At 39.6% G+C, this 17,512-nt stretch overlaps 1 long non-coding RNA gene across 3 annotated transcripts in view; it reads left to right on the forward strand.

The window, feature by feature from the left end:
* The first annotated feature begins 8,779 nt into the window (after window positions 1–8,779).
* LOC115029845 (uncharacterized) overlaps window positions 8,780–17,512 on the forward strand; it is a 120,728-nt gene continuing 111,995 nt past the window's right edge. For all 3 annotated transcript variants that reach the window (XR_003835403.1, XR_003835401.1, XR_003835402.1), the window contains exons 1-3: window positions 8,780–8,885; window positions 9,773–9,823; window positions 10,758–10,905. This is a non-coding gene — a long non-coding RNA (uncharacterized LOC115029845). The remainder of the gene's footprint in view (window positions 8,886–9,772; window positions 9,824–10,757; window positions 10,906–17,512) is intronic.

A 17,512-nucleotide genomic window follows, 5' to 3' on the forward strand; every position in this document is an offset into this window, starting at 1 on the left:
GGAGAAGACTACTAACTTCTGCAAGCAACAAGGATGAGAGTTAGTTGGACATATTTTATATGCCAGTCTAGTTAAATACTGTCTTCATTTTGTTGCTAAACAAGAATAAGCTAAATTGCTGCTGCTTCTCATTCTCTCTTGCCTTCCCTTCACCCTGTGTGTGTGTGAGTGTGTGTCTTTGTCATTTTCAAAGAGAGAGAGGAACAGTGAAAAACATACAGAGAAGTAGAGCATTGTATATTTTAATGAATAAAAACTGTATTTTAATATTTAAGGATATTTTATAAAAACATAATCTATAACATGTAGTCCCTTAAATGTTTTGAAATTGCAATTTAATTACAGCATTTCTTGTGTCACCCATGCTGTCCTGGAACTCGATTTGTAGATCATGTTGGTCTGTTGCATTAAATCTCCAACCCAAAAAGGCCCAGTCAAAGGAAGCAACACATCAATTAATAGGAATACAAGCTACACACCTAGATTCAGCAGATCTACCACTACACTACTCTGCTTTCCATCTATGAGATTCCATATAACTTCCGGTTTCTCCAACCCTGTGCTTCTGTTCCATCTCCCTTCTACCCCCTCCTCCATCATTCCTCCCTCTCCTCCCCTCTTCCTTCTCCCTCAAACTTTTAATTTCCACCTTCCCTTCTATTGCCTAATCACTGACTGGCTCTAGCCTTTTTATGAAAAGTTAAGGTGGGGAGAAGATTCACAAGGCACCTGTATATGTGATTCACTCCTCCTCTACAACCCTTTCCAAAGCTGAACTAGCATCAAAATACAAGAGCAACATTGGTGTCAATCAGAGATTCACTGCCTCCTGAGTGCTGGAGGAGGGACTAAAGGCATGTGCCACAGCTCTTCTGTTAAAGTTACCTGAGAACACTGCGACTTGCAACTCTTGTCTCTTTTCTTTCTTACAAGAAACACCACATCTTTTCTCTACCTCATCTCTTTCTCAGTGTGGAAATTTAGTGACTCTTCTTTGGAGAAGCTAAATATCCTTGATCAGGAGAAGCAACTGAAGTCTACATGGCATTTTAGTTTGGTCCCATATTTCTAAATTTTAATTCAAATATATACCTTTCTACTTACATCAAGGGCTGTTCTGAGGAACACTTCAGATTTCCTGAGACCATGATCACCGATCATGCTGTAAGTAACACAACGGCACATGTATTTCATTCAACAAATGTTTATTAGTTTATTAGGCTTCCTCTTCCTGTTGATACATTTATAAAGAGCAGATCTGATCCCTATTTTCCAGGAAGAATCAGATACACAAAAAGAAAATGATCTCTGTAGAAGGTGAAGTCTCCGACTACCAGACAACAAAGATGAATGAGTGAGTGGGCAAATGACTTTATTACAGGTAACGGAAGGTTCTGAGTGCTAAAAGATGGACTTAGTTAAAGACAAAGTTTTGAGGAGAAAAAGAGATGTTCTAGGCAATGTGAGCATAATTATCAAGCACAATGCTGCCAATTTTTTCTAAAGGAATGAATGAATTATGTGGGAAGATTCTACTTAAGTATAAAGAAATCCATAAAGTTGGTCTCCCTGAGGCTTAACAGGTACCAACTCACATTTGCTTTCTCCTAAAACCTTTCCACTGCTCTGCTCGCTCACAGTCACCCCACCAGGGTTTGTAGAAGTGTTTGGCACACATTACAGTGCAATTTCTTTCATTTGAAAAGAGTTAATGATTACACCGAGGTATCACTTACTGTCTTTTACTTAATCGTGTAAGGTGGGCATTCCAATTTTCATTGAAATAGCTGAAGTTTAAGATTGTCAAATGTCTACATTATACAGTCAGTGTACATTCCAGCCTGACTTGATCCCCAACCATCACAACCTGAGGTTGGAGCACGTGACCAGGTACAGTCTCCAGCAGTAAGAGAGAGACTGGGGTAGTGCCTGGTCTGCCTTTGGCTTGAGGAAATGCTCAATTTGTTCCTTTTTCTAAAGTGTTTATTCCACTACTTCCTTTTCAAAGTTATGGTTTATGAAGCCAGCGAGGGGCTTTTATTTCCTACCAATATTTTGGATGCATGATCTGAATTGCTTTCTAATCGCAGGTCAGTTTTCAAACTTTAAGTTGTGAAAATAGGACGAATTCATGTAGGATTCCTCGCAGGCTTAAGCCATTTAATATAGTATTTTTGTTACTAGAGGACCTATTAAAATATAGAACGTAGGGAGATGGAAGAGTAAATAATAAACTGTGAGAAGTAAGCAGCACCAGCCATTTGCCGGGAATGTACCTCACTGGGTCTCTTACCTTTTTAATGGAACTCTGTAAACATGGCTTTTAACACCCAGATCAAAGTTTATCGCTTTCAGGAAGACTTGTCTTATCAGGATTTCCAGAAGTCTTTTGGGATGCAGCTCCCTGAAGCTGTATCACCCTGTTCATTTGTTTCTCTCTTTCTTTTTATCTACTTTTATTTATCCTTTTTTTGTGTGTGAGATAAGTCTCAGTTTTCCTTCAGATTTTCATTTAGAATCTTAGCCTGTTTCTCTTGTTCCATATTTGGATTAAATACTCTTAACTTGCACTGTCAGGACCACAGGACTCCATTCTCCAATCTATTTGCCCCGTTATTTTCTTCACAAAGGTGTAGGCTTCCCAGATTTAATTTATCCAGTAACTAGGACAGTGCCTGGCCCACTCGCTGTGCTCAGAATTTACCTACGGAAGCACTTAATAGATGAAGAGAGGCTGTATAATCATGGTCTTTGTTTTGCATATTTGGTTTCAGTTTTTGTAGGAATTTGTTTGTTTTGTGTGCTTATGATTTGTGTGTGTGTGTGTGTGTGTGTGTGTGTGTGTGTGTGTGTATGTGTGTGTGTGAGAGAGAGGTGGGGGCAGAGACAGAGAGACAGAGAGAGAGGGAGAAGGAGGATAAAGTTGGATGGGTAGGGAAGTAGGGAGGATCTGATGAGAATAGGGGAGGGAAATATGGTCAAAATAGAATGTATACAAATGATTTTCAACAAATAAGAAAAAAATAATTTAACAATCAAATGTGTGTGTGTGTGTGTGTATGTGTGTGTACGTAAGCAGCCAGCACCTCCTTATGGAAATGCTGCTCTTAAGACATGAAAGTGACTAAGATGTGAAAGATGCTTATGAGGCTGCTATGGAATTTTAATGGGCCTTTTATGTATCCTACTTCATTAATAACAGGGCGAGTGGAGTGCTCCAGCATCTTTTATCTCCCATCTGTATTCAAATGCAACAGAATATCCCCCAGTAAAATTTCAGGGTAAATTAATGATATTCGTTTTCTCAGAAAACCTATTTTTCCTTAATGGATAGACTGCTGACCCCATGCATATGTGTAATTTCCTGTTTAATGAGGGCACAAGCTGATATGGTACACTAGGAAATGACCCTTGATCTTGTGAACCAGTGGGCTTTGGTTGCCATAGAGTGATCCCTTCCATGGGGCAAGTGATGGACAGAGTGCATGAGATCTTGTGTCCAGGTCACCCCTCTCATCTCTCGGTCAGTTCCCTGGTTTGACCTTCTCAGTAAAAGAATGGTGGGTCCTGCTTCAGTCTGATCTGGCTTCTCTGTTACCTCAGCGTTGCTCACAGCTCAGCCTTGGCACAGGAGACTCTGCCGTGTGTGAATTTTCAAAGATGCTTCCATGTCTTTGACAGCTGTGATTGATTGCTCACATTCCTCCAAAATCCACATGGCAAAGACTTAACTTTATTTCTAACACCTGATATGATGATATCGGAGGTAGAATTATGAGAGATAATTAAATCATTAGGGTACAAATCTAATGAATAGGATTGGTGCTTTTATATTGAAGTCCCCAAGATATCTCTTGCTTTCCTTCTTGTCTTAGGAAAAGAGTAAGAACCAATAGTCTACAACCTGAAAGAGGCCAAATCACCAGAATGCTAATCTCCCATGTCCAGTCTTTACAATTGTGAGAAAAGGTTTCTCTTGCTTATAAGCCATCCAGCGATCTCAGAGACACTGCTGTCACAGCCTGAACTAAGAGAGTAGTCATTAAGATTAACAAAGGTGCTTCTGGAAGGCACTCAGAAAAGGGATGAGAATAGGGGCAAGCCTATAGTAGAAAGCAACACAGGCTGCCCCAAAAGTACTGCATGCTCCAGATACCTGATTAGCAAGGAGATGATGTAGTGATGAGAGTTTCTGAGTCCTGTACAGAAAGAAAGGATAAAGCTGGATGTGGTCTTTGGCCACAGAAAAGGAACCTCAGCAAGGGTTTCCACCATAGACCAAAAAGCCTCTATAACCACCATGTAGTGGCCTGGCATTGTTCAATACTATGTTTGAGCTACATTGAACTAGTTGGTAATGAAGCACAGGCAAAGGGTCCTATGGCCTGATGAAGTGTTCAACCAAACATGCCTATGGCTAGCAATTTTACTGTTAAGGCTTTCCTAAGCCTCAAATGCTTCTAAGTTAAATGTGTCCTCTGCATCAGATTTACAAAAGCCCCAACAGTAGGAAAAATACAACTGTTGGGATCTATTACCAGATACATGGGGGTGGGGGTGTGTGGAAGAATGGAAACTGCATGGAAAACTGCAATATTCTAGAGTAACCATGAGTGCCACTCTAGACCCAAGTAATGCCAGTTCACTGGGTTATTTGTGGAAAGGTTTGTGAAGAAGTGAACAGTCTCCCTTCAGATTCAAAGGAGTTATCGAATTCTGGCCTGGGTAAGTACAGATAGTTTTACTGAGTGCCTGTTATAGACTTTGCTGCTATGTTGTTTTAGCATCCTTCTGAAAGAAAAATATCCAAGGCTTGCAGAAAGAGTAATAAGAGCATTGTTATCCCTTGAAGAAAGTCACCATCTGCCATGGTAAAATCAGGGCTGGCATCCGTTTTTTCTAACCTCATATTTCAATATCATTTCTCCTGAGCCTCTGTGGTGGGTGTACTCTTTTTGTCTCACAGTAAGGCTCTTCTTCCTCAGAGCCTTGACTTCTATAGCTCTAGACCTCCTCTGGATATGATTTTGTCACAGACTTTCTCTCTGGAAAACTGCAGACTTACTCAGTAGTTTGAATGAATTTCAAAGGCTAATAGACTAGGGAAGGCTGGCTCTGCTCAGTTGTCTGCAAGTCAGTAGCTGCTGTCCTGAGGGAGGTTAGAAGTAATGGACTACTAGACATAGCTGTTTCAATGGCTCTGTATAGCCACCTGGAGTGGCTAATTTTGAAGTTTCTCTCTGCTGGGGCTTAAAGGGTTTAGGGTTTTGTCTTAATGAAACAGATTATTGCCTAAAGGTCTTTAAAAGCAGCAAGCCAGAAGGCTGAGCCAGCTGTTGGGCAGAGGTGAACCTGCTCTCTCCAGCACTCCTAAGCACTGGAAAAGTCTCAGTCAGGGCCACTATGCTTTCTTGTTTGGAGGGACTTTAGGGCAGTAGGTTTAGACATTACTTTGACTTACATGCTTTCCCTGTCTCTTAGATTAGCTGTCTGAAAACAAGCCAACTTGACATTCAGTTTTTCTTGAATGAGACTCATGTACAAAGCTGTGCCAAGATGATGAAATAAATCTTGTTGAAAAACAGTGGACAGGGGATTGTAGGGCAGTTTCACATGTGATCTTTTACGATAACCAGGAAATAAATCTTATTATAAAATGTCCAGTGATGCTCAGAGTGCCAAGATCATAATTTAAAACGTGGTTGATTTAGATATTTCTGTGAAGACTTGTAATTATCTCCTCCCACAATGAGAAAAAGAGCACACCAAATTAGGTGATAATCTCTGTACAGTCTCTGTGTCCTAATGTCTCTTCCACTGGTACTTTGAGTAAGTACTCTTTGTTCAATGTCCCGTTCTGTTTCTTAAAAAATGCAATTCTGAAGTTCGAGAGCTCTCTTGACCTTGTGAGAGCAACTCCATCCATCCTGTACTGTGAAGTCAAAATGAACAGGGTAAGCATAGACCTGGTACATGTTTTAGCTTCCACCTCCTCAGCATCCTTCTCAATAGACGGTGTACTTCTTACCTTGTAGAATTGTTAAAAATGAAGACAATGTGATACTTTGATTCATGAATAGGTTGAATAATGATCAAGTCATGGCAATCTGTATATCCATCATCACACTTATTGTTTCTTTGTGGTGAGTACACTCAAACTCTTTTCTTTTAGTTATTTTGAGATACACAGTGTATTATTGTTAACTGTGTTCATCCTGTTACCACAGAACACAGAACAGACTCCTGTCTGACTATAACTTTGCACCTCATACATATTCATACAGCAAGAATTTTGTGTCGATCAAAGCATTTAAAAATGAAAAGAGATAATGGATGCAAAGAAATGGCATTAATTCTTAGCTTCTTGAGCAAGTACTACCTCCTTTAGAAGTTCTTTCTGGAAGCCTAGCCTAAAGTCTCCTTTTATCTGGCATTCTATCATAATAAAAGTATCATATCATGGATGTATAAACAACAGAAAACTACTGTGTTAAATGTCTAGTGTCTGGAAGGTTTAGGCCTGGCAGAAATGGTTTCAAGTGAAAGCCCTCTTCCTGGCCTGGAGGCTGTATTCCCTCGGTGTTACGCTTACAGTCATGTTGTGTCTTATATGGTCACAACCCCTATTTGACCAGAACAATGTTTATGACTTTATTTCACCTTAAACATTTCTCTTGTTTTGGAACTGAGAGGAAAACCAACTGCTGCCACATTCTTAAGCCAGTTTAATTTCTGACTGAATTCTTAACATTTATCCTTATTTCTACAGCTAAGTGTCTATTTCATTCCTCATCAAAGAAAGTTTCTTTTTGCTGAAAATGGAGATGGCAATGTCTAGTTTTAAGTTGACAAAACCTAGAGTAATTTGGAAAGAGCACTAGAATGACCTATGTGCTCTCCTGTGGTGCCTTGTCTTGCTTGATTTCTGGGATGAGTCTGCCAAGCTCACTGTGGCTGGTGCCACCTCTGGGATGGTTTTCCTGGTGTTCTAAGAAAGAAATCTGTGCAAGACCTGGGTGACAAGCCAGGAAGTAGCTTTCCACTGTGGCTTCTGCTTCAGTTCTTGCTTCCAGGTTCTTCATTGAATTCCTGCCCTCAGTTTCCTCAGTGATGGAATTTGACCTGAGAGTTATGAAAATATCTTATTCATTCTTAAGTCACTCCTAGCATCACACTAGGAACCCTAACTAAGACAGACAGGATTACATTAAATCACCCATCAAAACATAGAAAATGACTGACCATGGGAGTCCCAACTCCACTGATACATCTACAATTCAACCCTATACCTATGGCTCAGAGAACAGTATATAAGAACTAAAGTCAGAATTCCTACCCCTATATCACTGCAGAAAGACACTTTATTTAGTAGAGTATGTGATTTGTCTATATACCTTCTGACTGCAGTGAGGATAGGTTGAGTAAGTATTTGGTTTCAAAGTTACTTAGACTAGTTTCCCCCATTTTTTCCTATTCAGTGCTTTTGCATTATTTATTATATTGTTAGATTCAATTTTTTACTTTGGATTATATTTAGATTTTATTTAGTTCCAACATAATCAATTTAATTTTATTTACAGCTTTATATATAAAATACTAATATGATTTTTTTTAAAAGGACAGGATGGCAAGATTATAAAAACATGAGAATCAAGTCATCTTCTGTGAGATTGTGCCCACTTATTTGCCCCTCAACTCATAGGCCCATTCTATGGCACATCCAATCTTTCTATTCAGCCATATCTACCCTCACATTAGGCCAGGCCTGGAAGGGACATCCCACAAACCAATACAGCCCCTTTGTCTTCATGACTTCATTTTACCAATGATATTTCCAACCATTAGGCCAACCTATCCACCACAGAACCTTTCTTCTGCCACAGCCAACTCTGTCCTTATCAAAAGATCTTCTTGTGCTTAGATCTCATCATAAAAATACCAACAATTTGAGATATCTAGCCAGTATTTTCTCTCTAAAACATACCGGTCTCTAAAATATTTGCAATGAGAATTTCTTATATAAATCCAAGGACACTGAATTGAAAAATAATAACAATAAACTTCATCAAAGAGTTCAAGCAATTTCAAAGACAGCTTGAAGATGGAGCCTAATGAAGGAGAAAGAACTTGAAGAAAATAAACACCTGAATGATGCCCAAGAAAACACAAATGGAAATGTGACAAAAATGAGGAATTGAATGCAGGACTTGGATGTGGACTTCAATAAAAAAAAGATAGAAACATTGAAGAGGAATTGAGCCAAAATGAAGAGAGAACTGAAAAATCCAATATGTTAAACTCCAAGAAAGTCTTAAAAGAACAATGAATCAAGGAGAAGGTAAAATATCAAGACTTGAAGATGAAGTTTAAGATCTAGACCAAAAAAAAAAAAAAAACCAAAGAACATGAAAATCTCTCTCTCTCTCTCTCTCTCTCTCTCTCTCTCTCTCACACACACACACACACACACACACACACACACACACACACACACACACTCACACACACACACACACACACAGACACACACACACACACAGAGAATGAAAAGGAAATGTAGGACACCATTTAAAAAAAAAACCTTCAAATTGTAGGCATTGATGTGTGGAAGGATTCTAAGACCTCATGAGTCATTGATGGGAGAAGAGTTACTGTTCAAAGCAGTCATCCCAAGTCTAGATTCTAGCTTTCAAACACTATAGAGCAGAGAATATATCTGGACCTTGCACTAGTGTTCAGATGCTCACACACTGTGCATTTCATTTCCAGGACTGGCCAATATCTCAGCTGACTACAACTGAAGGGCAGAGGGACTATCCTGCCAAATGTTCCAAAGGCAGATAGATAGAACTACTTTACAGATACTGGGACTGGACACCACAGTGGTGAGTAAGTTTCTTGGGAAGCAGAATAGTTGACAGTGATTTTAAATGTTTATCTTCCTATCACAAGGAACTGGCTTCAATCGCCATTCTTTCCCTTTGTATTTAGAATCATCCAAGAATTTCCACTCCCTCTGTGAATCACAGACTGACTACTCAGAGTTACAGCTTTTTTATAGGGGAGAGAACTTTACTTTCCAGCTAATCTAGCAAACAGTGACATATCTCTGAAGAGAGTCTGCTGTGGCTCGAATGTGCTTTAGTGGTTTGGGTATTCCAGGGGTTCATTGTGATTGTAAGCCTGGTTTCAAGTGTGGTGCTGTTGGGAGATGGTGGAAAGTTTGTAAAGTGAGGCCTTCTGGGAAAACATTGTGTCACTGTGTGTGTCCTCAGAAGGACTTGTTGAAATTCAGTTTTCCCTACTGATTTGCTGCTGGGCACTAAGCTCTCTCTCACACATGTTCCTTTGTCATGATGTGGCTATAGCTTGAAGGCTTTCAACTGAACTGAATTGATAAAGACATTGTGCATTTGAATTCCCCAAATCAAGAGCTAAATAAGCCTCTCTACGTAAAGTTAGCTACCTTAGGCATGTTAATTATAGTAATAGGAAGTTGATTCATACAGGTTCCATAGGAGTATCTCCAGGAAAAGGTCTAAGAAGAACTGGGTTTATGGCAGGAAAGACCTAGAATAACATGCTCCCTTTGTTTCCTCTGCATTTCACATGAATTTGATGCTTCTCTTAGTAACACTTAGGAAAATCCAAGTGGTGCTATTGAAATAATGTAAAACCATGAGTGTGTTTTGGACAGGACACAGATGTTTCTACAGCAGTGCATCTGAACTCCAAAGCATTCATTCTTGTGTCTGTACTGTGTTGTACTCAGCTATTTCTTCTTGAAGGACACCCCAATGGCTTATGAAGGCTGATGCTGGAGGTAAGTTTTGGGATGCATGCTTGTCTGTGGAGCTGTGCCCAGTGTTCATTCATCATTCAGCTGATCCTCCATGACTAGTCAAGCATAGCTGGCCTCCTTCTGTTTACAAGCCTCATCCTTGGTTTGAGTCCAATGTATTTTGCAAAACAAACTAAGGAGGTTTTAGGATATCAGAGAGTCCCAGATTCTTAAGGTTTTTTTTTTGTTTGTTTGTTTTTTGTGTGTGCTTCCCTTTTGTTTCTTGGGGGTGGAGGGACAAGGCTCTTTCAGAACACACTGAGAAACTGATGCAATCTGCAGCACTTACCCCACGCAAATGTGGATGAGGGACAAAGACCTTGATTACAGCCTCATTAGCTTTATGCAGAACGTCAGAATCCAGTTTCAGCCACAGAAATCAGGAGAATAGACCCCAACAAGTCGGCCAGAGCTAGCAGGGAAGATGTCAGGTCAGCAACATGGTCCCACTGTTTTTATTGGGCATAACTTGTAAACTGGTAAAGGGAGATCTTGTGACTCCTGCGATCTTGTACCTACACAGAGGCCATTCCTGTCCTGTACTTTAATATTATGTATGTATTTATATATTATAACATCTCTATTTTATATATCATATAACATTTGTATGTTTTATGTTAATTTTTATACACTATGCATATATCTATCTACTAATTGACTGATATCCTTTTATGTCTTATTATATTTTCTTATATGATCAGCCTTATGTACCCACACATTTTTCATGCATAGATTCAGTCAACCTCAGCTCAAAATATTTGGGAAATACATTTGTGCTAGCTAGCTTTATGTCAGGTTGACATAAGCTAGAGTCTTTAAAGAGAAGGGAAACTTAATTGAGAAAATACTTGTAATATTGGATTTAAGTAAGCCAATAAATCCTTTCCTTAATTACTGTTTCCTATGGATGGCTCAGCACACCGTGGGTGGTGCCACCTCTGGACTGGTGATCTTGAGTGTTAGAAGACAGCAGACTGAGCCAGCACCATCTTCTGCCTCCAAGTTCCTACACTGTTTGAGTTCCTGCCCTGACCGCCTTCCACATTAGATTGTGATACAGAAATGTAAGCCAAAACCACTCTTCCCTTCCCATTGCTATTTTTCAAGGTGTTTCATCACAGCAATAGAATACCTAGCTAGGACAGTAGTGCACATGCACTGAAGGAACCTGCCCATGAAAGAAAGGCATGCACAGACTGTTTTCCCTTCTCATTAGTTCCTAAACAATGCAATCCAAACTACCATTTGTGTAGCATTTACATTGTATTAGATGTTCCAGGCTGTGGAGTGATGATTTATGTAGGATGATCATACTATATGCAAACCACATGCCAGTTTGTATAGACACTTGAGATTTCACAGCTTCTTATACTTTGAGATTTTCTGATGGATGATGATGGAGTGACTGCATTTACAAATTCATCTCTTAGGTTTTGTAAGTCCTTGTTGAAAAGTTCCCTATACCGAGCTCCATAGTTAAGCTGTCCTCATGTAGTATCCCCCGTGGGAAGGAGTCAATCAAAGCAAGTGTAAGGAGGAGGAGCAGTGAGTCAATGCACTGTGGTAAGGGTTCAGATGAATGTCTCATGTGGGTGGGGCAGGCAAAGTCAATGTCAGAAGCAGAAGCTGATGAACTCACTAGGCCTTGTTCCTTTGGAAGGGAGAACAGTAGAAAAGTCTCAGCTTTTTCTTCAACATTTATTTGTGCTAGACATACATGGCAAAGCCTAGAGGCTAAAAAGGGAGGTGTGTAGGTGTCTGGAATCCTCACCAGCAAAGATACCAGTTCATTAATTTAATTAAACATCTGACCAAATAGTAGCCATAACACATACATCTTCTCTAACAAAAGAATCCAAAACTCACTGCAAATTCCCTTGATTTATTAAACCAAATTATTCAACTCAATAAGTAGAGCCGAAAGGCCTTGAGCTAAGAGGAGAGGCATCTCTGCTGTATAGACTGCATCAGCTAGGAAAATTTAAAAGCTGGTTCATTAGGCTTAACACACACACACACACACACACACACACAAGCCTGGGAGCTAAAGGATGGTTAACAAGGGCCAGGGCTAAGGGCTGGATTTTCATATCAGCCACAACCCAACAGCCCTCTTTCATCTACCTGACACTGTACAGAGAGTAACAATGCACCATCTGGAAACTCATGCACTGATGTGAGCTGGTGAGTGTTGTAACACCACAGATCGTTGTGGTGTTAGACCATCTATGCCCTCCAAATGCTGCAGGTGGCATTCTGGTTTATTAACTTCAAGCATCACCTGTAAGAGGGCTAAATTTACCAGAAGTATATTTTTAAGAAGAACTTATTTGCTATTCCTTTGAGAAAAGTCAGGGCCTACTGACTGGAAACCAAACCAAAACCAAAAGCAAAACACTTGGCATACAGGACTTCTCAATATGTCATCCAAATAACAGGTTTCTTGAAGACAATCCATCAATATGTCAAACACATGTCTTTGCCAGCTTACAGTGAGAGCAACCTTGTGGACTTGTAGCCCAAACTGGGCACTTTGAAAAAGTGTATTAAAAAAAAGGAGGGAAGTGGAACCATTTCCCAGAGAAACCTGGGGAAGGAGGTCTGTGCCTATGATTTTTAGGACAGAGCTAGTCTAGAGAAAGGGGCAAGTGGCTCTCATCAGTTTCCTTCCTTGTTGCCTTTCACAACCTGTGAATTTGGAGGTGATCACATGGGTATCCTTGTCTGTGGGCTCCCCTCTCACCCCCATCAGCTGTTGTGCACCTGCAATCTCAGGATTGAAAGAAGCTAGGAATCAGGCAGCAGTGAGTAAGGTGGGTAGAACCCATTCAGGAGACTGTGATGGAGATAAGGGAGGCTGTGCCTGGGACAGCTCATTTATTAAAATAGCAGGGCTAGTTTATATGGCTTGAGTCTGGGGGAAGGGGAAGAAAAAGGACCAGGGAAGAGGTGTTGCAAGGAGAGAGGGCAATGTGAGGGCCTTGCAAGTGTACAGCTAGATTAGCAAACCACTGGTCACATGATTTCTGAGAAGCCAGTTCTCTGGCAAAGAAACAGAAGCCTAACCAGTTTTATGATAAGTTTAGAATGCCCAAGTCTGATTTGAGTAGGGTGTGGCTGCTTCCTGCAGTGTTCTCTGAGAGCTGTCAGAGGATGGGCAGTGCTCCTAACATCCCTCATCTGCCTTGGGAATCCACACTTGTCCCTCCCCTTGAGTGCATGAGAACACTTGTGTGATTAAATTAAATTTTGACAGGAGGCTAGCACCACCCCCAGTTGTGTGTGTGATACCAGAGTGCAGGGAGCTGTTTTAGTCTTGGCAAAATTGTGGGCATAGGTCTCTAAAGCATTTTCCTGGCCTCCTGCATTCTATGAGTAAGGTGAACATACAATATAATTTATGTGATAGCTAATTCCTCAGTGGTCCCAAAGAAAATGTGTCAATTACATATTCAACATAAATAAGTTTCAGTAGGTTCAATAGGATTATAAAATAATTTCTGCAGCTAGTGTTAAGGCACTGAGTCATCCTGCTGTCTTGCTTATGAAATCCCTTGTCTTTGCTGACTGCCTTAAATGTTGCTTAGTCTATGTCTTCTAAGCATATATTCTGGCTGTCCATGTGTTCAGATCACAGTAGGAAAATTTCAAGCATTTGAACAGGCATGTGTATTAAAGTCTTGATTCACAGCTTGTGAAACGATGCAAAGTTAAAAGGTAAGGTCTAGCTGGAAGTAGGTCACTCCAGTGTGCCTTTGCCTTCAAGCTCTTATATGGCTCTCTACTTCCTGTCCACCAAGAGGTGGTTATCTGCCAAATATTCCACTACCATTGCTGCTCGGCCTCACCACAGGCTCAGTATCAACAGGTCCAACAGAGAAACCTCCTGAACTGTGAGCCAAAAAGTAATAATTTTTTCCAATACGGTTCTGTGTAGGTATTGACTTGATATTTCCAACTTTAGCAAGTTATGTAAGTGTTCAGTAATGAAGTCTTGCGGTCAGTTTGTGTAGAGAAACATACAGTCTTGGCAACAGCCTGGGATGTTTAGATATTCCTGGGGACCCCTTTGACCAACAATTCAATTAGATATAATCCAATTTCTGTACTGTAAGCTTTGTTTGGTGACAAGAGATATTTGATTTGGGACTCTCTCTGTCACAATATTTGGCTATTTAATTTGGAAGACATTCATATATGTACGTATTTTGGGAAGTTTCTCCTGTATTGGGTTTCCATACTACCCCTCAAAAGCCCCTTAATTTTATTTATTTCTCCATTTATTTTCTTCCACAATCCTCTCTCTCCTCCCTGTCTCCACTTGGTGCTCTCTTTTCACTTGCCCCATCTTGCCATAGTTTTCTATTGTATTTCCCAATTTTAACAACACCCAGCTGTTCCCTATAGTATCTTGTTGTATACCTACACTCTAGGTCCTATAGATTGTGTATCTTGGGTATGATTGCCTTCAGAGCTAACCCCTACATATAAACAAACAAATACCATATTTATTGTTTTGGGTAGAGGATGACACACCCAAAATGATTTTTTCTAGTTCTCCATACCTGCCTGCAGATTTCATGATGTCATTTTTTTTTTAATGGCTGTGAAATACTCCATTGATTAGATACACCACAACTTGAGGTGTTGAGGGGTATCTAGGTTATTTCCAATTTCTTCATATTATGGACAGAGCATCAATGGACATGGTTGAGTAAGCGCCCCTTTGCTGGGATAAAGTGTTCTTTGGGTATATGTCCAAGAGTGGCATAGCTGGATCTTGAGCTAGATTAATTCCCGTCTTTATGAGGAACTGCCACAATGGTTTTCATAGTGACTCTATGAGTTTGTACTTTCATCAATAAAGTATGAGTGTCCCCCTTCCTCTCCTACTTCCTGACCTACATGAGATGCCACTTGTTTTGTTGATCGTAATTATTCTTGCATGTATAAGATGAAATCTCAAAATACTCTTGCATTTCCGTTACAGCTAAGGATGTTGAACATTTCTTTGTTTCTCAACCATTTGAGTTTCCTCTATTGAGAATTGCCTATTTAGATGGTATAACAATTTAAAAATCTTGATATCTAGTTAATATTGTTCTGCATATAATTTGGATATTAGTGCTCTATTAGATGTTGTGTTGGTAAGAATCTTTTTTTTCCTTTGGGAGGAAGCTGATTCATCCAAATGACAGTGTTCTTTGCTATGCAGAATATTCTCAGTTTCATGTGGTCTCATTTATTAATTGTTGATTTTAGTGCCTGTGGTAATGGCATTCTATTCAGAAAATCTTTTCCTGTGCCAATGGTTTTAAGGCTATTCCATACTTTCTCTTCTACCAGATTCAGTGTATCTGATTTTATCTTGAAGTCTTTGATCCATTTAAAGTTCAGTTTTGTACAGGATAAGTTTGGATCTCTTTTAGTTTCTTTTTTACAAACAGCCATCCAGTTTGACCAGTACCATTTGCTGAAGATTCTGTCTGTTCTTTCAATGTTTATTTCTGGCTTCTTTATCAAAAATCAGATGTCCACTGCAATTTGAATTTATATCCATGTTTTCAGTTTAATTCCATTGACCAATGTGTTTGTTTTTATTCCAATGTCTTGTGTTTTGTATTACTATAGCTTTGTAGTACAACTTGAAAACAGGAATGAGGACACCTCTAGCGCTCTCTCTCTCTCTCTCTCTCTCTCTCTCTCTCTCTCTCTCTTCTCTCTCTCTCTCTCTCTCTCTCTCTTCTCTCTTCTCTCTCTCTCTCTCTCTCTCTCTCTCTCTCTCTCTCTCTCTCTCTCTCTCTCTCTCTCTGTTTCCACATGAAGGTGAAAATTGTCCATTCAAGATCTGAGAATAATTATGTTGAAATTTTGAGGAAAATTGCATTGGATCTGTAGATTGCTATTTATAGAATACACATTTTAACTATATCAATTCTACCAATCCAGGAGCATGGGATATCTTTCTATCTTTTGATACTTCTTCAATTTCTTTCTTCAATGACTTGTAGATTTTATCATGCAGGTCTTTTACTAGCTTAGTTAGAGGTATCCTAAGATATTTTATATTATTTGAAGCTATTTTTTAAAAAGATTTATTTATTTTATGTATAGGAGTGCCCTTTATCTATCTTTAGACACACCAAAAGAGGCCATTGGATCCCATTACAGATGGTTGTGAGTCACCATGTGGCTCCTGGGAATTGAACTCAGGACCTCTGGAAGAGCATTCAGTGCTCTTAACTGCTGAGCCATCTCTCCAGCTATTTGAGGCCATTTTAAAAGATGTTGTTTCCCAGATTTCTTTTATAGATTATTTGTCATTTATATATAAGAGGGCTGGTGATTTTTGTGAATTAATTTTGTACCCAGCTCTTTGTTGAAAGTGTTTATCGCTCTAGGTCTTTCCTGGTGAACTTAAAAGGGAAATTGTAAGCATACATAATGCTCTCATGTTTTACAAAGTCTCTGAAACAGACTTTGAAAACAGAGCTCTCCAGTGCCCACTTCTAGCTGGATTAAAACTCAAAGCCTTACTATGGTTGCATTTTCATTATATGTTCTTATGGGTTTTGATGATCTCTGAGACACTTTAGAATTTACTTTATAGTGAAAGTACCTTAAGATATGTGTGCATTTTCATTGTGATGAAGCTTTTTGTCTGTACTCATGGACACTTAGATGGATTGATTTAGTTTACAAATAACTAACCTATATCTGGCTCTTGGTTGCCAAGGCTCAAGGCATGCATAGCCATGGAATGGAAATGTTTAAGACAATGGTAGGATAAAACTCTTTATGTGTTCAGGAGAGCTGGGGCAAGATTTAATAGACAGGTGGCAAGCAGAGCTGAGAGATATAGATTTCTGTATAATATGCACTTCTAAATTTTGTATACTTGATATGTTGGCCTCTGTATTTGCTCCAAATGTTCTGTCATGCACAGTTACTGAGTAGACAACTTTGTGTGATGATAACAGCAACTATGCCTAATGCTGACTCTAATATTGGTCCTAAGTCAGCATTGTGAACTGATGCCTCCAGCCCACATTACAGAGGTGGTCATGGATCTCATGTGAGAGTAAGCTGATATATTTTGTGCATTCCAAGTCTCAGTGTAGCAGAAAGTAGATTTTCAGCAAGCTGGTGCCATTGTCAACAAAGGCTTAATGCTGCCTGAACATGTTTGCACTAGCTCTTTAATATAGCCCCTCTGTGCTGGCTTAATGGCATCCCCGTTATCCCTAATATTCACAACATGCTTTTTGGCATGAGTCTCTTTTTTGTTCCCAGCATTTAAGCTGTGTCTCTTTATGAAGTGGAACTGGACTGTGGTTCAGAGACTGCCCTGAATTATTTAAGGCCATCCTGATGAGCTAGCATCCTTCTTTTGGGAAAGCTATAGTATCATGGGTACAAGTTAAAGGGACTACCAGGTGTCTGGGATGTGACACCAGTGATACCACCTCCTCTGGCAGACATTTTGATGCTTTATATATATTGATGTGTTCATAGCTTCTGATTCAGCGTTTTCCTTCTAGATTTAGCTGCATGACATGGACTTGTGAGTGTTATGGATACCTCTAGGAGCAGTTATGGTTGACTATAATTTAGCCATCTTCATTGTGTCAGTAGGCATTGTCTGAGGATCATTTGAGATCTTGATTAACA

The sequence above is a fragment of the Mus caroli genome, unplaced genomic scaffold, assembly GCF_978045245.1.
Source record: "Mus caroli unplaced genomic scaffold, Mus_caroli_1 scaffold_19, whole genome shotgun sequence".
Taxonomy (NCBI): Eukaryota; Metazoa; Chordata; class Mammalia; order Rodentia; family Muridae; genus Mus; species Mus caroli.